We start from the raw sequence: 22,544 nt of genomic DNA, 5'->3' as shown, positions 1-22,544 counted from the left end.
GTATACCTTAACCATTACAGTGCTATATGTCAATTATATCTCAATAAAACTCTAAGAGAAAAAAGAAAAATAAAATACTACCTCCCACTAGGAAAGCCATTTGTAGAAACACAAGGGTTACTTTTTTCCCAAAAAAAAAAAAAATGATATGAACACCTTTTAAAAGTATTTGTTATTCAAATTTTATTCAAATTTTCACTAACTCCTTAATGCTAAGATGAAAAAGGAATTATCAGGGTTTTAAAGTAACTTAAGTATTGAACATAACATAACCTTATTTTATATTCTGGCATGGTGAAACAACTAATCTTAGTGCAAGTTCTAAGTAAGAGATTGTATTATGTATACACTATTAAGTAACTAGTCAATAATAGATTTTATTGTGCATAAAATATCAATTACATATAAGACATCAAACAGTGGATTTTATTATAGGTAACAGATTTTAGCATGTACCTTTGTCAAGTAATAATGGGCTACAAATATTGAATTTTTTGTGTGTGAGGAATTTTCCTAAGTACCTTACATGATTTACCAAATCTAATAATTCCATCACCAACCTTCCAACGCTTTGTTTTCATTCAGTAATGCTCCAATAATCTGATACTGATACATTAATTTAATTTACTAGTGTTAATTTATAAATATATAAAAAGTTAAAAAATAAGTTAAATGACAACTGGGTTTATGCCCATATCGCTTTCAGCTTGACGCAAAAGTAGTGTAGATAGAATATGGGCTTTGATACTCTGGGCTTCTGTATTGCACAGCTCTAGGGAACACCATCTGGTATCATTTTCCCTCTGCCTGAAGAACTTCCTTTGCCATTACTATGGTACAAGTCTGATGGCAATGAATTTGCTTAGCTTTTGTTTATCTAAAAGATTATTCAGTACTTATCCTACATTTTTGAGAGATATTTTGTTAGGTATGGAATTCTAGATTGACAGGTTTTTTTTTTTTCCATTTTCTTTCAGTATTTTAAAGATGCTATTCTTTAAAGATGTAGGTTGTATGTGGGAGATTAGAGAGAAGATGTTACAAATGACATTGAAGATTCTGGCTTGAAACAAATCAGTGGATGTGGACACGTGTAACTGAGATTGATTAAGAAAGTACAATAAATGCAGGAAAATAAAGGATTGTAAATTGGTCAGTCCTATTCACTTGATTCTTTTTAATCCTTTTGCTCTCTGTCTCGTATTTACTGACTCCTTCTTAGTTGAAACATCTCTTCAACTGGTTTCTGTTGCACTCATCTTTGCCTCTTGTTTTTCTAACCATTCCTTTTCAGTCTCCCTTGCCAGTGCAACATTTTTGTTATCATCCTTTAAAGACTGAAAGATAAGAGATCTCTTCTCACTTCATTTTCTCTTCCTAGGCATTTTCATCCACCCTAAAAACTTGACTTACCAAGTACAATGAATCCAAACTTACATCTTCAGGCAAAGTGTCTTTTCTGAGCTTCAGACCCATCAATCCATTGGTCTACTTTATATTTACATTTATATTGGGTAACTGATAGGTATCTTAAACTTGGACAGTCCAAAATTGAATTCTTGACTTTTCTCTGAAACTTGTTTCCACCAGTCTTCCCTATCTTAGTTAATGGTACAAATCTCTACTCATCTGCTCATCCCAAAAACCTAGATTGTATACTTTATATTTTCTTCTTCCTCTTTGGCCACTAGCCCATTGGTTTGTACTTGGTAAATATACATATATTGAATCTGTCTATTCTTTCTTTCCTCACTACCATTAACATAATCTGAGTCATCACCATGCCTTGCCTGCACTAGTATGATAACCTCCTAAAAGTTTTCCCTGTGTAATTCATGTCAAATACCTTATCATATCATCTAGAAGGATATATTTTTAATGCAGATGTCATCATGTTATTTACTGGCTTAAAATTGTCCTGTGTTTTTCTACTGCAATTAAGATGCTATTCAATTCTTCAACAGGGCATAACGGGTCTGTATCATCACTCATCTCATCTTGTGCATTCTCCCTTTATTCACTACATTCCAACCACCCTGGCCATCCTCATGTTTTTCCCCAATGTACAGACTCTGTACAGACTGCCCTCTTGGCCTAGAACGCTTTTTCCCGAGCTCTTGTCTTAATCAACTTCATCTCATCTCTGAGGTTATAACTTAAAATTTACTTCCTCTGGGAACCATTCCTGATCATCCTCCTACCCTTCATCTTTGCAGGCTAGCTTAGGTATCCTGTGATTCAGTCTCACAATACTTGTACTTTTTCTGGGTAATACTTACAGCAATCATAATTACTTAAATGTATAATAACTGTGTATTTAATGCCTGACTCTCCTAATGGCAGAGATCACACTTGTCTCACTTAATTTTTTATCTCTGCTATTTATCACTGAACTTGGCACATAAAGAGTTCCGAAAATATTTTTGTGGCTCCATAGACATATGATTCAGTGGCACAATTTGTGATAGTATTATCTATTAACAAGACCTAATTCTTCAGGATGGAAAATTGGCAACTGTGATGTGGTTGGCCTAACAGATCTGGGCTGCCTGCTTCCAAATAAACAGTTTATATTCAACTTCAGACCTTTGGCTATGGATTCTTACATTTTTAGTCACACTCTAAAATAGCTATTCTTTTGTCCCAGGATTTTTGTCTCCTCAGCTTACCACATCTGCCCTAATCTTTAACTCTGCTTTGATCCTTGATGCATATCACCCTGACCACTTTCCCTTATGCTATGTAACCTATTCTTTGTGTCCAAACTCATCTTCACCTGAGTGGGAGAGTTTCATCTTCTCCATGATACTACTTAAGTTCTGTCCCTTCTGGATTTATTGTGGTCCCAGATTCTTATCTTGTATCATACTAAGAACATTCATCAACCATTGTTAATTCCGGTTATTTCCAAATTGGCATTTTTATTCTGGTGTCCTGGCGAATCTCACCTCACATCTTGTTTGTTGGTCCTTGCTGCTGTAGTGCAGTGCTTTTCAAACTTTACATGACGTGGATCATTTGGTAAACTCTTTTAAAATACAAATTCCCAGGCCTCACTCTAAGAAATTCTGATATGTAAAATCTGCGTTGAAGCTTCCAAATTTGCATTTCTAGTAAATTCCTGGGTCATGATGCTGATGTTGATAGTCTTAGAATCATACTTTGAATAGCACTACTGTAATAGTTTGTCAACATTTGTTAAAATCTGGTGGAAGGTGGCTGTCTGAGGTTGTGAAAACACTACAATTGCTTTAACTTTTCTTAGGTCTGGTAATCATGATCTAAGCTACTTCCCTATTTTCACTGTTGAAGCCATCAGACTCCTTCTACCACCCATGAAGACTTATCTGCTTAAAAATTCTCTTCTCTAACAAATATACCTGTTTATGTTTTCTTTTATGAATATTTAAAAGCATAGTTTTATTCTGATCACGTGTCATTGACTGCAGCCAATTTGTTTTATATTAGGAGAAGATGTGCACTTTAGTGGTTAAATACACAACATTTCATGAGCTGTAGCATGCAGTTTGGCCCTGTCTCACATATATTAGCTGTAAATTCAGTTTATTCATTAGTAAAATTAGAAAGATAATAATAGCCTCATTATTAATATCTGTCTTATAGCAATGTTGTGTTGATTGGTTAAATGAAAGAATTTGGAAAAAAGAGTATTTTCCTGCCACACAGGAGTGCAGAAAATTACTAAAACTGGTACTATATTTTATGCTTATTTTTTCTCAAAGCATTTAAACCTGGCATAAATTAATGTTCAATAAAAGCTTAAAATTACAAGACTTAATTGTGTCATAATAGTTATAAACACAGTTTTGTTTAAAATTTGTAGTAAGTCTTGATTTAGTCAGGCTGCTCCAGAGAAACAAACAATAGAACCAACAGAATATGTGTGTGTGTGTATAACATATAGAATATATGTATAGTATATGGAATATATATGTACAGTATATAGGATATATATATGTTTATATATAAAAAGATTTATTCTAAGGTATTGGCTCAGGTGACTGTGTGTGGCAGGCTGGTAAGTAAGAAATCCCTAGAGTAGACAAGAAGGCTGGAAACTCGGCAGGAGTTGATGCTACAGACTTAAGGCAGAATTTCTTCTCTGGGAAACTTCAGTGTTTCCTCTTAAGGCCTTCAAATGATTGGTTGAAGCCCTCCCTCCTTATGGAGGATAACTTACTTATTTAAAGTCAACTGATTTTAGATGCTAACCACATCTACAAAATATCTTCACAGCAAAGCCAAATTAGTGTTTGATTAAACAACTAGATGTTACAGCCTAGTCAACTGACACATAAAACTAGCCATCATAACTCCTTTATATCTACAGGACAAAAATCAAATTCTCTCTTTGTATTTAAGGATCATCTCCATGATCCAACTCCATTTCTCTCTTCTAATTTCTCCCTCCTCAGCTGTGAGACTCCTTTTCCAAGTTCCATCGTTTTCAATTATTCATCTCCATGGGAAGTACTTTCTCTTTTTTTGTCTCATAGTCATTGTAACTTTCCTGCATCCCTCTGTTATAATCCTCTGTACATGTAATGATTTTTCTCTATTTGTTTAGAGCTCCTTGATTGTGGGAACTATGCTTTCTTTTTATGTCTATCCCCTACAGTCTTTTCACTGTGGCACTCAAAAGACATTTGTTGAATTTATTATCTCCCAGCAAAAAAGTTTCAAATAATGGCTTTATCAATGATGTAAAACTTAATTCACTTCATTTGAAGGAACATTTTAAAAGTGTAACACACTGGCAAATTGCCCATTCCCTGTTTTATAATGATATAATTTACTAAAAATATAATATTTAATAAATAAGACATTTAATATTTTGGCAATATATTGCATGGATAAAATACTAGGTGGACATAATTTTAATGACAATATTATGAGTTGAGTTTTATTGAAATTATATATTTTCTCACTATCCATTCAGAAAAAAAGGAGCAGTTGTTCATTTTCAAATTCAAGGGGCAAGGTATAAAACAGCAGGAACTCAGGCAATTCAGCAATCCATCTAGCTTGAGAGGAATAAAACATTATCCCACTCTGTACTGGCTGGCACAGCTCTTCACCAACAATCCCCCATTTAGATATAAAAACAAACTGGCCTTTGTGTTTTGTTTATGCTGTCACCAGGACATTACTCTCAAAGCACTTCAGCAATACAAAAATAATGTTGCTGTCTCTTACAGGAATAGCTAAAAAATATTCATGAATAGTGCTGCTCAAAGAACGTATTTATCTCAGGTGGTTTCTTCATTGTGCAAGGACAGCGATATTAAACTAAACTCCTTATTTTGTCAAGGTCCTGAATATTTTTTCATTTTACATACTCCTAAGTAAAATCCTGAATTGTGGAACATTTATTAGATATGTATAAGAGAAGTGATATAAATTTACTGACATGAACCTCCTCCAATATGATAATTGAATCAATGTCCTAGTTTCAAAAGAAATAAATCAATGCCCATATGTATTTTAACTGTCTTGCTAGGGAAAATGGTCCAGCTTTGGTCACAAAGAGCATTCATAAATGGAACATTGGGAATTCCAGACCACAGAAGAGAATTTGAGATGCATTGAGGAGTAATAGAGATGAGCACTAATGCTGCCTGTACTTATTGCTAGATCAAGGTGATAAACCAGGAGTAATACAGTGACATGGCTTAAGCAAAATCAAAGATAAACTGATGACATTTTAAAAGTGATCACCTTTTCATTGGTTAAAATGTAAAAAGGAACCAGTTGATAAACTACATACATATCATGTGCATCAACGTGTGTAATAATTCTAAATTTGTCAAATATAGCACTTAAAAGAGTAGAAAATTATTAGTTCTAACTGCAGTAAGTAATAAGAATTGCTGTAACAATATAAAATAAAGATTTGAGGAAAGTGCTCCTTCCTAACCTCAGCCATAGACTAGTGGTAAGCCTCTTTTATAAGCTGTGTCTGAAAGGAAAAGGCAGGGTTCAATCCTGTGGTGACAATCCTCAGCTGGCTGCGAATAAAGGCCCAGCCCTTAACTGCTTCAAAGGATCCTCCCTCAAGTTTGGGTTAGGGTCGTGGTTCCTTGGGAAATAGGCAGAACTGATTTCCTAGGATCTTTTAACATAGAAGGAATTTTAAAAGAAGGTTAAGAAAGAGAGATGGAGAGAAGAATTTATGGAGAAATAGGAGACTCACATTGCTCCCCTGCCTCTGTTGGGTGTTGGTAGGGTGTAGGAGAGGTGGACAGAAAACCCTCCCTTGAGATTTGGATGTGATTTTGAATGTGGGGTGCTGGCTCTCCTTCCTGCTTGCAAGTTACTGAGCAGCAGAATCCCAGATATTTCCAGTACTGTCAGAGCCTGGAAACTGGACAGCTGGGAGATGGCCAAAAGGCACAGACAGGGAGAAGAGAGCAAAGCCCACTCTAGTTTCCTGTGGGACTCCATGATGCATGGCAAGAACTGTAAGTTTTCTATGAGTTAGGTAGTCTACGACCACAGTTGGAAGCTGTAACCTAGGGAACAGTCTTGTAAGAGGTTTCCTGGTAGAATGAAGTGATAGTATCACAGAGGTAGGGATGGTTCTCTGAGATAAGAGGGGAATGTGGTTTCCTATCCATAAGACTGCCCATCTCAGAAGCTGCAGGGGGAACTCACTGACTCCTAAACATCATCTGTGTTACCCTTTAGAGGCAGCTAAGGGTATCAGCTGGATAGGACAAGATCCAAAGACCAACTGGACGCAGGTCTTAACAGCAGGAGTCATACATATTTGTAAGAGTCTCTCATATACTAGAATTTGCTGCTGGAAAGAATCTCAGAAACATGGTGAGAAAAGTGCCACGCTTCTTCTGATTTATAAACACAATGTATTTTGACACGAGTTATATCAGCAGCTAGTGTGCTTTGTTGGTATGTATACGTGTGGTCCTTCTAAAAAAGTACAATTATTTATTTCATATAAATTGGTGTCAAGTCAGATCCCTTACCACCCCATATTTATAGAAATATATTTTCAAGTATAAAAGAAAAAATTTTATATTTATGTCTGTAATATTTTTTCTTGGTTTGAGCTCAGTGTTATAATTGCTGCAATAAATTGAATATTGATTCTGTTTTCCAAAGTATTAGCTACTGGGCTATGTAATGGCAAGTTGTTATATTTAACTTTCCCATGTTTGCACTATACTCTGTAGAATATGATTTAGGCTACCACTTTCATTGTATAAACCTAGAACTACAGCTCTGACACCAAACTTAACAAGCAAAGCACAGAAGGGAGAAAATATAGATGTGATTTTAAGTGCTAAAAAATAAATAAATAAAATCCTAGAAAATCAAATGAATTAAAAGAATACTTTTTGGGTGGAAGGACAGTTTGATGAATTATTATAACACTCTAGTAAAGATAGATTCAATGTGGACCATAGAAAGTGGAGAAAAACTAAGCTGAGTGAGAGAGGGGCAGGCAGCCACTAGACTTCAATAGATGAAGTGAGTACTATTAACACTAGCCCAGGGCAGCACCCAAGTGTGGACTTCAGTAAAATAAATAATAGATTTGTACAAGTCATGGGTCTATGGAGGTATTTCAAGATTAAGTGGATCAAGGAAGGTTAAAGTAGCAAATATTAAGGATGTAAATCTAAAATGTAAGAATCTTACAAATGTTCATATACATGAATATAAGAATATTGCAAGGATGTTAAAAATAAAATTATCTTTAAGTGAAACATTAGAAAAAAAACTTATGTAACTAAGAGAAGTGGCCAAATTATATAAGTTATAATATTAAAAAATGGTTTTGAAAATTTTTTGCCATGAAAAGTTTCAAACTTCAACACACTATAAGATGAACTAAAAAAATAGAATGTTAAAATTTATGTATCTGTGACTTCAAAATATCTCAAGATGTTAACAAAAGTTTATATCTGAGATGTGAGATTATGAGTTATTTCACTTATTCTCCATTTTTTTTCAAAATAAGTGTGCATTTTTTAAATTAAAGGGCTCCTATTATAGAGCACTTACACAGTTATTTCCTCTAATCATTATAATAATGTTTTTATTGTTTTGTTGCCACAGGAGGCACATTGAATGGCTTGCCTATACTCTTACAGGTGTCAGCAGGGACGTAGAATTCAAATTTAAGTTCCTTTCACTGCAACACATACAAATGTATTCTTGCCTCACCATTTATGAGAAGGAACAAAACCCATCATTTCAAGGGTTTGTGAAAATTTCTAAGCAATTTAAGTGCTATTGACTGATAGGTGATTCAGTAATCAAAATGCAAATATATATGTTAGAATTTCATATCCTTTTCATGCCAAGCTTCTGCTCAGAATAATAATTTAGTATGATAGCAGAAAGTCATACAAGGAAATTTAAAAAGCAGATTATATTATCTGCATATAGAAAAATAAACTTCAAAGTAATAACTAAATCAATAATTACATAGCAATTAATATTTTTCTGTAAGGTATTATGCTGAGGCTTAAGAAATGTACAAGACATAACTCTCTTCCCTTATCGGTTTTTTAATCTCACTTATGAAATATATGTGAATAATCAAAATAACAGTAAAGATTTAAACTAAAAATTAAGAATATAAGACAAAGGAGAAAATTAGAATCTATTAAGTGTCTACTAAATAGTGGGAACTGTTAGGCATTTGCTATGTGTAATCTCATTTACTCTCTCAGCAACAGGGTGTACAATGTAACTGATGAGGCAGAACCTAAGAGGAAGAGAAGAAGCTTCTCTAGTGAAGTCAGTCAGTCATCTAGAGAGAATCTCTTTTTAAAGAGTCGTTTGATTTGTCCTTAGTAACCTAGTAGGTACCTATCTTCCTGGGGAAAGATTATTTAGAACCTTTTCTATTATTTAGAACCTTTTATGACCTGCTAAATTATGGCTCACTTCCCACAAGAGCAAGTCACTGAGTAAGTTTTCCAAGCGGTTACTTGGGGTTGGAGAATATCCTTTTGTGATTTAGTGTTATTGAAACCTCCTTAAAGGATTTCTGTTTCTGACTGAGGTTGTCAGCAGGAAAGGATATCAGGAGCCTCAACAAGGTCACCCTGTGGCAAGGGAGCGCAAGGCCATTGACCCAAGCTCAGAACCATGGTTTAGAGATTCCTGGAGAAAGGTTGAGGCTGGCAGCCTTTCCTGTCCTGGCCAATATATGATGGTGGGAATTGCAGGAATGATAGCTGATGACAGATAGAATCATTAAGTCCACAGTGTGCAGGGATCAGTTCAGACAGGACATCCCTGTAGCAGTGCAAAATCACCAGGTGGAATCTGCTGGGGGACCAGTTTTCCATAGCAGCTCCACGTATGCTGACGGAAAGCAATGGATGGACTCCCCTGTTTTCTTTCTGCTTGGGATTTGGAAGCAGGGCAGACTACATTAGATAGAGTGATCCTCTGGGAATCTTCAGCAATGGGAGTGAGGGCAGCAAGGACCTCAGGAGGGAGGCATTGGACTTCCTGCTAATATGGGCATGCCAAGTTTCAAGTTATGTGAAAAAAAAAATAAAAGAGATGTGACTGCATTTGAATTCCAGTTGCTTTTATTTTTTTTTTATCATGAGAAGAAGGTTCAAAAATGATGCATAGCTTGCCTAAGCAGCCACAGTTAGTAATTTGCAAAGCTAGAATTCAAACCAATTCTGTTTGACACTAATCTTCTATCCTCTACAAAAGAGATGTCATAAGACATTATATATTTTCCAGATAAAATTATACCTCTAGCAAAATTTAGTAAATTATTATTCACTAGTAATTAGTAAAATGTTTTCTTAAACTCCAGATGAATGCTGTTGTGCAATTCTGGGAGAAAATAAAGCTTATGTTTGCTTTATGAAAAGTTCACAGTCATTTTATTTTATTCTTCATTGAATCTCAGGCACTAAATCCCCTGTGTCTTCCTGGATTTTCTTTTATTGAAGAAAACAATTATTGTTTTGATGAAATGGAATAAAAATTCATGCAGTTTTCTTACATTAGCCATGCTCAAAAAATAAAGCCACAGCTTTTAATATCTATTCAATAATTCATTCTAATATAATTAATGAGAAACTTTATTAAGCATCTAAAATAATTCAGTTGTGCAACAGAAGTAACAAGGCGAGTCTGCCAAAATTCATTATAATAAATAGTACTTAATGGCACTGAAAGATACACTAGGGCTATAGTGTTTTTCCCATTGCTCCCAAAAGTGCCAAGTACAAGAGTGAGCACATATTTGGCATTAAACAAACTACTTTTGATTGATGATAGCTGCTAAGTCCTGAGTAAACTGTCGCATTTAGGAGAGTGCATGGAATTGTTGAAAATCATATAAAAGTTATAAAGATATCAAGGTTTATGACCAGCAAGCAAATGAGAGGAGTTACCTTATAAATAAAAAAGGTGTGACTTTATGCTTACAACCTCTAATTCATGAAAGATTGATATAAGTAGATAACTTGACGGGGATAGTTTTTTTTATATCCCCAATGCCTAGAATAGAACCTGCATTCTAGTAAGCATCACAGGGAGCTGATAAGGAATATTTGTTGAATAAATCGATAGTTATATGTGTTATACTTTTATTTATGCTCATATTTGTTAGATATTAGAAATACTACACAGTATTTAAAGGTCGAGTGAAGAAATACAAATAAGCCTTCACAATAACACCCATAACTGGAAGAAGAGAGTAGCGTGAGGTACGGGCTGCTCACAGAAAAATGGAATCCTCTCGTAGATCCCATATCCCGGTAACTCTGGCTTCCATTTTAGCTACTTAGAAGTTGTCCATTAATCTAATCACCTTCCATTTAACAGTGCTGTCTTGTTTCTCTAGTTGCTTCCAGTTCTTCTTTTAGTATTGGCATTCTGCAGTTTCATTTTTATGTGTTTACATGTAAACTTTCCTATAATTTATCCTGTCTCAGGTTCCTTAGGCTTCCAAGATCTGAAGATTAAGTATTTTTCAACAATTCTCTGCTGTTACTTCTTTAAGTATTTCTTCCTCTTCCTTATCTCTATTTTCTGATTTTAGAACACTGATTACATGTTTTACATCTTTTCATTCTGTTCATCATCTGTTCCACAGTCCATAGTCTCTCTGGTAATTTGCATTTTTTTCTTTCTGTAATGTTTCTCTCTTTGATAATTATTTCTTTGAATCACAAATTTAGCTGGGTCAATTCTATTAAACTGTTCTTTAAGTGTATAATTTCAATTATAATATGTTTCATTTCTATTATTCTTTTCCAAAGCCACTTCTCATTTTTACATTATCTGGTTCCTTGCTCATATTTTCAGACATTTTCTTCTTTAAATATATTTTTGGTAGTTAGAATAATGGTCCTCCTTCCACTCCCAGGATGCCCATGACCTAATCCTCAGAAACCTGCAAATATGCTGCCTTACCTGGGAAAAGGGGCTTTGCAGATGTGATCAAGGTAGTGTCTTTGAAATGGTGAGATTATCCTGGATTACCTGGATGGTCCCAATCCAATCACATGAGCTCTTAAGAGCAGAAGAGGAAGGCAGAAGAACGGGTCAAGAGATGCAATGTGAAAAGGACTTAGCCCAGTGTTGCTGGCTGTAGAAAGGTAAGGAAGAGGCCATAAACCAAGAAAGGCAGCAGCCTCTGGAAGTTGGAACAACCTTCAGTTTATAGTCAGCATGAAAATGGGGACCCCAGTCCTACATCCACAAGGAATTGAACTCAGTCAGTAATTTGAATGGGCAGAAAACTGATTCTGCCTTACAGCTTCCAGAAGGGAACATATCTGCCACCCTTAATTTCAGTCCAATGAGAACTGTACTGGACTTCTGTTCTATAGAACTATAAAATAATTAACTTATGCTGTTTTAAGCCACTGTTTGTAATAATTTTTTAGCAGCAATAGAAAATTAATATAGATTTTAGTACTAGAATTGAGGTGTTTCTGTAACAAATATCTAAAAATGTGAAATTGATTTTGGTATCAGGCAGTGGGTACAGGCTGGAAGAATTTTATTAAGTATGGAAGAAAAAGCCTAGTTTTCTTTGAATAGACTGTTAGCAGAAATATGGACATTAAAGAATGTCCATGAGGGCTCAGAAGGAAGTAAAGAGCATTACAGAGAAGTCCTAAATTGCCTCATAGGAAATATAAATGGTCATGAACAAACTATTAATAGAAACATGGATTTTAAGAATGCCGCTGGTGAAGGCTCAGAAAGAAATGAGAACATGTTATTGGAAACCAGAGGAAAAGGGATTTTTGTTACACAGAAATCTTAGCAGGCTTGTGTCATGCAGTTAATATGGAAAACAGAACTTGTAGGCAATGAACTTGGATATTTAACTGAGGAGATTTCCAAGTAAAGTGTTGAATGTGCAGACTGATTTCTTCTTTCTCCTTAGAGTAAATGCAAGAGGAAAGAGATAAACTGCTAGAGGAACTGTTAAACAAAAAGGAATCAGGACTTGATGATTTTGGAAATTCTCAGCCTTCCCATATGGCAAAATGTTAAAATTAAGATATTCATTTAAATTTAAATTTATTTAAAAATTAAGAGATTATTTTTCTGAGCTATTTCAGAAAGATCGAGAGATCAGAGTAATCAGTAACATAAAAGACTCCTTGAAAAAATTAAGAAGTTATCATAAATCCCATCAGTCATCTCATCGGAAGCCAAAAGTAGAGATTTTCTTGGAAAGATCTGCACATGAGCCTCTTGTCTAATGGCTTGAATCCCTGTGACATCTATGGAAAATCCACAGAGCTCTTGAGAATCTTATACAAGCAGAGACACTGCCAACTTGGACTGAAGAGGTCAGAGAGATATGATGTGAGAAAGTCTCAACCTGCCTTTGCTGGCTTTGAAAGTAAAAAAGGGGCCCAAAGTCAAGTCACGTGGCAGCATCTGGAAACTGGGAGAAACCCTCAACCTAGAGGCAACAACAAAACAAGGAGCTCAGTCCTATAACCACAAAGAACTGACTTGTGCCAACAACCCAAATGAACAAGAAATTAATTCGATTTTCCCTAGAGCCTCCAGAATGAATTGCATCCTGCCTATACTTTGATTTTCATCTGGTGACACTTGTACAATGTGTTGTTTTATGACACTAAGTGTGTGGTAATTTGTCATAGAAAATAAAAATGGCAATAGGAAATTAATTTCTCTTTTAATTTTAGAATATTCAACATACTTCTTTTCTGAATCTGATCATTCCAATACAATGTATCTTTGTAAGACTATGTCTTCTGTCATGGTTTTTTTCAGCCTTCTCTCAAGTCTAATTTATTCTTTATGCTTTGTAATTTTTAAGTGGGTAACTAATTATTTTAGAAATTTATCTTGGAATCATTCAACTTGGATTCACAAAGCAAGTGATTTATTTTGCTTCTACTCACTGACTGTGAATCTGGAACCACTCTAAATTACTGGATAAAGTTCGTTGATCACACAGGTAAATTCTGCCACCAAATCTCAGTGAAAGCCATCTAATAATTCTGAGTTCTAAGGACAAATCTGTGTCCCTCCACCCAGTGCAAGGTCTAGATAGGCATGTTTCTTTGATGTACCTTCTTGGTGGTAGGTTTATATTGTATAGACCCTTATTCTTAGAGTGTTGTCCTTAAGGGTTCTGATTCTCTGAGAGAGACACTTCTATCAGACTACAACTAGAGTTAGCCCTTTGCTTCATCTTCTGTCCCAGTGTTGCCCTTACTTACCTCTTGGGTTGCTTTTTTCACTTTGTTTTTGTCCCCTTTGGATTCTTTGCTTTCTTACCCTTTCAGAAAAGCATTTAAAAAGAAGTACTTTATAGTCATATTTTTAGAGTTTTTCATTCAACAGCTGCCAGAAAAGGAACACTCTATAAATTATTTTTAATCCTACTTAAATTTATTTTTAAAAAATTGAAGTAATACAGTTTGTTGCCTGTACAAGGGCTTTATTACCTTAAGTAAAACTGTTATCAAAGTGATAGTTTTTTCATTCAATTTCTTGATGCATTTAACAAGTACAGGGCTTCCCTGGTGGCGCAGTGGTTAAGAACCCGCCTGTCAATGCAGGGGACACAGGTTCGAGCCCTCGTCCGGGAAGATTCCACATGCTGCGGAGCAACTAAGCCCGTGTGCCACAACTACTGAGCCTGCCTGCCACAACTACTGAAGTCCACATGCCTAGAGTCCATGCTCCACAACAAGAGAAGCCACCACAATGAGAAGCCCACGCACTGCAAAGAAGAGCAGGCCCCACTCACCATAGCTAGAGAGAAAGCCCGCGCACAACAGCAAAGACCCAACACAGCCAAAAATAAATAAATAAATAAATTTTAAAATTAAAAAAAAAAAAAACCCAAAACAAGTACAGTTCCTGATGGTACTAATGTCAAGAAAAATAAGTAGCAGACCACAGGCAATATGTTTCACATTTTAAATCTCTACTTTCTAAAAATGTATTGATAGCACTATATAAAGACTCTCCTCCAGACTCCAAATATAGAAAAAAAAAAACACATAGTCTTTGAGAATCAAACTCTAAGAAACTCAGTTAGTCTTTGTACTGCTTTTATATTTTAAATAAACATAATTAAGCTCAAATCTTTAGATATAGAAAGTATATTTACTTTTTGGTTTGTAAATTAAAGATCTACATTTCCTTGATGATATTTACGACCAGTCTTGATCCACTCAATCAGAAGTAATCCAATCCTTTGTCCTTCCATAACAAGGGATTACATTATGATGTAATAATTTGTTTATATATTTGGGTTTTGGTTTTTTTTTAACTAGACTGTGAGCATCTTGAAAAGAGAAACCATATCTATTAAAAGTATTGTAATGGGCCCAGAATTTAGCACTGAATTTAGGTACTGAATAAGTATTTGATGAATTTAATCTATGAGTGAGTATGTTTAGTAAAATGTAAGAAGTTTATAATTCTGTATGCATATTATTTTAACCTGTATTTTAAACTAATGTTAAGAAAAATTTTTTTAGTATTATTAGAAATATTATAGAATTGTAGGCCAGCATTAGTGAGAGAGATAACTCCAAATGAAGTAATTTGTACTCTAAGTAGAGATTCCCTTCTTTCTTTCTCTTCCTGTTTATCATCTAATTCACATATTTCTTTGCACAATGAATGAATGAGAGCTTAGATTCTTAAATAAAAGTAATTTAAAATTGTATTTTGCCTGAAACATTGTTAACAGGATAATGGTAATGCCCAATGAAAGAAAATCCTTAAAGTAAAAGAAGTAACATTGCCAACATTTAAAATAAATGTTTTCCAGAGCTGACTTTTAAGTAATTTGCATTACTTACTTTTAAAAGAAATACACTATGTTGCCAAACAAAGAAATAAACAAATCCCAAACAAATAAAACCTTTGAGAATTTAGTGTTACATATAGAAGGCATACAAGTTACATCTTCGTACATATATTTTTCAAGCTTACAACCCTATATTTTGTTCTTAAAATGTTCAACTGAAAATGGTGTTTAAATATCAGCCCCATATGCTTCTATTTTTATACTTATCCTTCCATAGTAATCACCCCCTCTAAAGTAATAAATACATTTAACGGAATTAGGACCCAATCTTCACCCCTTTCTTCATTTAACTTTCTACGTCCTATAAGAACTGTGAATGTGGGTCCCCTTCAATATTTCAGATGCAAAATAGAGAAACCAAACTCATTCTGTTCTCTAACAAAATAGTTTATATTCCTTTTCTATCAGTTTTAAAATTTTTCCTTTTTTGCTGTGAGAATAATCTTAAAACCCTCTCTGTTCTTCCTTCCTTTATTCCTTTTGTCTAATCTATCATAAAGAGCTGTCATTTTTGTTTGCGTCCAGGTCTTCAGGCCTCAATTAGAATTAGGACATCATTTCATGCCTTGACAGGACTAGATAATTTTCAAAGACCCCTTTTAATTCAATACTTTTTATCTTTTTTAACTGATCACCCTGACCACATTGTGAATTCTTGTACCCAACTCCAATGGTAATAATCCAATTTAGAAGTTTGCAGGTAGAGGACACTAGAGATGAAACTGGAACAGTCACTCAATATTATCCATCAAAGTATGTCCATAATCTCGGTCTGCTCTGGCTATACAATTTTTATTACATTTTCCTCAAATGCTCTTCATTCCAACTTGTCACTCTAGCACACTGCATATCTATAGGATCTTTCACACTTTTGTTAGTGGTCGTCATAGCACAAAACGTTCCCTTCTCATTGTCTCCTCAGTAGAAAATTTGCAAAATTCGGTTTAACTCTTATCTTTTCCAGGTAGTTTACACAGTGATAGAAACCAAAATTTGGGCGTTAGTTAGGCCTCAGCTTGTAACTATGCCACTTACCAGCTACATAACTTTAACCAGCCTCAGGTTTCTCATTGTAAAATGAGATTAACAATAGTAATAAGAATAATACTTTTGCTTTGTAAAATTGTGAGGATCGTATGAGTTAAAGCATATAAAGTGTTTAGTAGAGTGCCTGTGTTATAACATTAAGTAAATAGTATGATTATTGCTGATGGTATTACTATTATTATCATCATCATCATTATTATTATTAATTCCATGATGTCCCTATTACTCCAGCCCATATTTGATAACTCATTCCAACCTCTATTAACATAGCAATATTGAGCACTACATAATTCAGTATTAATTGTCCTTTACTTGTTTTATGTATTTGCACAGTGATTTACTTGCATGGCTATTGTGCGAGAGGGCACTGAGAGGACATTTAATAAGTAGTCATCAAACAATTTATCACGTTTTGATATTTTTGAAGTTGAGAAATAACAAAAAGATAAAACAGAACCAATATCATTGAGTGTTTATCATGAACTGGAAAATTTCTCAATGCTCAGTTACTAAAAATACATTTGAATATTCTATTACACACGGTTTTGGCATATATTTTTATCCTTTAAAACTAAAATACACACACATAAACATACACATCCCCCAAGTAAACAGCTTACCTTAAGATTGTTCTGAATTTAGCTTCAGAAACCATCCAAAGCAGATATCTACAAATCAATAATTATGAAACTACAGTCAGTTAGCTTGAATATAAAGGTGCTTTTACTTTTAGCAATGATTTTTAATATTTTCTACAAAAAATTAGTAGCGTATTCATCATCTAGAAGTTTTTGTTTATTGCCTTGACCACTAAAGTTTTGGAATATTCATAAAATATATTTTAAAAATCAGTAAACACTTTTAAGCTAAAGGAATTTGACTTGTTTCACTATTTGCAAAGCCTATTGATGGGTTATATCCCAAATATCATCTTATTAAGCATTATTGAATTGTATTAAAAATTAACATTTTAAATAAAGCTATAATAATAGGACTGCTGAACTTGACCCATTTTATGATAATGAACACTAGACTAAAATATATTATAGGAAGCATGTGTATATACCATATGCACCACATATACACTATATGTATATGTGTGAGTGTGTATTCCAAATGTATGTTTACATATTGATAGATAAAACAGTATTACACACACACACACACACACACACACATAACACGTACATTTATGGAAAAAAACACAGGTAGACCTAAATAATTTGGTAAAGTAAACCAAGTATTTGGGTGTAATCTAATGCGTCAAATTCAACCGAGCTCAAGTGTTTGGATAAACTGATATTTTGGTGATCCTAACAATAACAACAGCAAAAATCATGTTGTGAGTTTTATAGTTTATAGAACACTTTTTCATATTCTTGTTCAGGTCTTCAGTAACCCTCATGATCACAAATGTGTTCCCTCCCAAATACTAATAAGGTAAGCTTGGTCTGAATTAACACAGAAGTAGTTACACAGGAAGCTTGCCCCTCAAATCCCCATTCTGAGATTAGCCTTTACATTTAAAATGCAAGCTATGTCATATTCCCTCATAAACAAAACACACTTGAAATCTATGAAATCTAACTTTTCATGTGGCTGAAGCTCTTCTTTTAGATCTTGTCTCAAACATCCCTTCTTCAGAATGATGGCAGATATTATTCAAATAATGACTCCAATCAATACATAAATATATGTTATATTAAATGTGATGAAGAAGACTCATATGGTACTTTGAGTATAATGAGGATCCTGATTTAGTTTGGAGGGAATAAAATTTAAACTGAGAATGATCAGGCAAAGACAGAGCAGGAAAGAGAGAGAGTGGCCAGTTTTGAAGGACCGGCAGGTGCGCAGTGCTGAGGCATGAAGGAGCGAGGCACCATGGAGGAGCAAGAAGAAGGCCATAGGGCTAAAGCCCTGACAGGGAGGGGTGGGTGGGGGTGTACAGAGCTGGAGAGCTCCGGCAGGAGCATGGCAGGTTATGAAGAAGATATGTTTTTATCGTACATATTACAAGAGGCCATTGAAAGGATTTCTGCAGATGAGTGACATAATAAGGTTTCCTTGAAGAGGGTAGCTCTGAGAGGAGGAAAAAAGTGGAGGAAGAGTGAATGTAGGAACCCAGTGAAGGGTTATTGCTCTAGTTCAGGAAGGAGAGGTAGTGGCTTTGACTTGAGTGTTTGCAAAAGATATTGAGAAAATGGGTTTGTTTTGATAAGTTTTGTGGGATACAGTATAATCTGTGTCTCTAACTTGATTATAAGTTCTATGAGGGCAGAGACTGTATCTTTTTACCAACCATTATATCCTCTGCCATCATATGCTTTGTACATAGTTGATACTCCAAAAAATAATTTTTTAATGAATGAATGGTAGGAAATGGTGAGAAAATTGGAAAGTATAAGGAACTTCATGAAATGGTACTATTTACTGTGATAAGAATCACTAGAAAAGATCAGGTTTACAAGTGAAGTCATAAGTTTAGATTTAAAAAGTGCAATTTTTTGGAAGAGCAATATCTATCCTAAGAATATCAGTAACTGTGTGAAGCCATGGGAGTGGATGCAATATCTATGGGGAGAAAATAGATTAATAATGATAACTGAAAATTTGCAGGCTCTTACTATGTATCAGGCACAGATCTAAGGATTTTACATGTATCAATCCCATTAATCCTCAAAATAATTCCACAAAGAATATTTTATTTATTATCCCACTTTAAAGATGCAAAAACCAAGGTACAGAGAAATTATATAACTTGCCTAAATTCATACAGCTAGTAAATGGCAGAACTAGGATGTGATAGAATTCTAAGATGGCCTCAAACACTCCTAACCCCTGGTGTATGTACCTTGTACACACAATTTCCTCTCCTGTGCAGGGCAAAAGCTGTAAATGTGATGGGATACAATTCCTACTGTTTAGTTATTAATCAGTTGACTTTGAGTTAAAAACAAAAGGGAGATGTTGTAGGCCTAGCCTAATCAGTTCATCCCTTTAAAAGAACGTCAAATTGGAAGTGTTAAAAGGTCTAGGTAGGGGGCCACGTGGCAGAGAATCACAGGCAGCTTCTAAGAACTGACACTAGGCCCTGGCCAACAGCCATCAAGAAGATGGGGCCTTCAGTTCTACAATCACAAGAAATTAAATTCTGCCAACACTAGTGAGTTTGGAAGATTCAAGCCTCTCAGATGAGTCCTCAGCCCTAGCCTCCAGCTAGATTTCAGCCTGTTGAGACCTTGAGCAGAGGACCCAGCTGAAGTCCACCCAGACTTCTGTCCTGCAAAATTGTGAAATGCTAAATGAGTGTTGTTTTAAGCCACGAAGTTGTGGGAATTTGCTACACAGCAATAGGAAACAACTAATGCACAGGATTAAACGTAGGTAGTCGGTTTATGTAGCCTGTGTTGTTAAAGACTTAGCTGTACTGCATAAGGTAGGAGAGTTGGGAAGTGAGAAGAGAGGCTAATGCCAGCAGAGCCCTGGAGAATGCAGACATTTAAAGAATGTGCAGAGGAAAATGAACCAGCAAAGGAAACTGAAGAGAAACAAAGAAACTCAGGAAAATCCAACAGAGTATGGCATGATGGAAGACATGAAGAAGAAAGATCTGTGGAAGGAGGGACCTTGACTGGGCAAGGGTGTGGAGGCTGCAGAGAACAAGTCTGATGAGGACTGAAGCATGTTCGCTGCGTTCAGTAAGATAGAGGAGGCTGTTATGGGCTTTCCTCTGGTCAACTGAAAAGTGCAGCTGGCATTTAGAATACCCCCTTTTTTAAAAAAATTTTTATTATTTATTTATTTATTTATTTATTTATGGCTGTGTTGGGTCCTAGTTTCTGCGCAAGGGCCCTCTCTAGTTGCGGCAAGCGGGGGCCACTCCTCATCGCGGTGCGCGGGCCTCTCACTATCGCGGCCTCTCTTGTTGCGGAGCACAGGCTCCAGACGCGCAGGCTCAGTAGTTGTGGCTCAAGGGCCCAGCTGCTCCGCGGCATGTGGGACCTTCCCAGACCAGGGCTCGAACGCGTGTCCCCTGCATTGGCAGGCAGACTCCCAACCACTGTGCCACCAGGGAAGCCTTCCCTTGTTTTTAATTAAGGGGAAAAACCATGTGATTGGCTGGGGAGAAAAATCTTTTCCAGATAGACTTTCATTGCTCGATATTTTCATACAGGAGAATTATAGACCTCTTCCTCAAGAACTAGACACATTTGGTTACTTACAGCAGATTTGAAAAGTAAACCAATTAAAATGTTGTTTTGTCACAAAATTTAACTTCCAGGATTAACAATTTCTTAAGTGACAAGGCAAAATTACATCCAATTAGTATTCTAAAGAAAATTTAATCTCCTGAGATGACTAATGAAAAACAGTAGAAGGAAGAGAACAGAAAAAAAGAGAACTTAGTTTCTAAAGATCTGTTATTGTGATCATTTACATTGCTACTCTAAGGGAAAGCTATTCTTTTCTCCTTATGGAAAATGACAACAGATGCAGAAATCAAAATATAAGCAGACATTAAGTAAATCAATAAGAATCCACTTTGTAATAGGGTACAATTGAGAAGACAGTGTACACACAGAGATAATTAAATTTATGGCCTTTTATGCTGCTTTATTCACCTAATGATGTTGTTTTGAGTACTCTTTTTCCAGTACTTCACTTTGGTGACTAATTTTATGGAAGGAAGAAATAACAATGGCCAACTCTCCCCTTAACCCACATAAGATATTAAAAAAACAGAATTCATTCTACGTGTAAGTTGTTCCTAATACGTGGGGGGAAAACTTGTCTCCAATGGAACCCTTAGGAAATGAGAGGAAAGTTTACCCAGGGATCTCTGCCACATATTCAGCATAGGATTGGGGCCATGTGTAATGGCCCAGCCTGAACTGAGATTTAACATTTTCTATTTTGACTGATCAAGACAGATGCCCAATGAGATAGAGACCCAAGTGTGAGAGTGCAGTGTTAGTGTTTCTTCTGGTGGCTTACAAAAAATCTCTTCACATCTGACTTCATCCCTTTGTCTCTTCTGAGACCCTTTGTCCCAGACATGGTTGTGGGTTTGCCTGTTCCTAGCACTTTACCCATCTATTCAAAGATAGCTTAATAGACCTAATACAGTCATTACTTATATTCCAAGATTATCATTCCTTTTGTTGATCACTTACATTTCAAGATCTTGAGTTTGTTTTGCATTCAATTTATTTTCATGTATTTGGCTTCCACTTTTAGCTGCTTATGGGTGAGACAGTTCTTGCTAACAGAAGCAACCTTACTAGTGAGCATGTGATTGCTGTCTAGTGTAAGACAAAGACTGATTCATTCATGAGTCATACATCTTCATGAAGAAAAGAGGCTTCTGTCATCCTTGCATAAAATTCTTTAAAAAGAAAGTCTACTCTTTAGTGCGATCGGTCATTCCAGAAAACACATCACATCTTCTTACTCAATAAGCCCTGAACCTCTAACCAAAACAAGACGCTTGACTAGAGTGCCTTGACCTTTCCTTAAAGTCCTTCTCTTTTCATTCATGGAATTTTGAGATGAACCTTAAAATGAGGCTTGGTCTTTTTTTTTTTCCCTCAAAAAAGAAACTATAAAAATATGAGACAAAGACAAGTGTGAGAAACAATTTCAAATTTTATTTTATATGTTGGATATCCCAGAACCATATTATATCAATAGTTTCCCACATTATTGACAACTAAATAAATTCTTGGCTGATGTTTCAGATCTTTCATCTCAGACATTCCAAATCCCTAGTGGCCTTAAACTTTAAAGCCTAATCATTCAGGTGATTCTTTATCCCTTTTCCCAACTGGAATGTGGATACAGCAAGTCTATCTGTCATCTTTCCAGTATGCCTTTCTTATACAAAATGAGATAGATAACTTCTCATGGTCATCTTGACCAACCCTAACTTCTTATTATTTTCCCAAACTATAGTTTTTGTCTTAGGCTGTGTTCACTGTGTGTAAATACTTCACATTGGTTTCCAATTACTTGAATAAACTGATTGTTTTGGTGAGCAGCACTCCTGGTCTAATAAGAGTGCAGAAAAACTCTTTCATATCCCTGTGCTGATGAGCTATAGTCCCCAAAGGAGGTAACTTTTAAGCTTTGTAGGACCACA

At 35.3% G+C, this 22,544-nt stretch overlaps 1 protein-coding gene across 2 annotated transcripts in view; it reads right to left on the bottom strand.

The window, feature by feature from the left end:
- Positions 1-22,544, bottom strand: part of CNTN1 (contactin 1) — a 358,577-nt gene that overhangs the window by 246,614 nt on the left and 89,419 nt on the right. For both annotated transcript variants that reach the window (XM_068560378.1, XM_068560379.1), the window contains exon 3: positions 17,023-17,070. The gene's annotated coding sequence lies outside the window, so the exon portion shown is untranslated. The remainder of the gene's footprint in view (positions 1-17,022; positions 17,071-22,544) is intronic.

The sequence above is a fragment of the Eschrichtius robustus genome, chromosome 13 (genome assembly GCF_028021215.1).
Source record: "Eschrichtius robustus isolate mEscRob2 chromosome 13, mEscRob2.pri, whole genome shotgun sequence".
Taxonomy (NCBI): domain Eukaryota; kingdom Metazoa; phylum Chordata; class Mammalia; order Artiodactyla; family Eschrichtiidae; genus Eschrichtius; species Eschrichtius robustus.
This window is presented reverse-complemented; position numbering and strand designations above follow the sequence as displayed.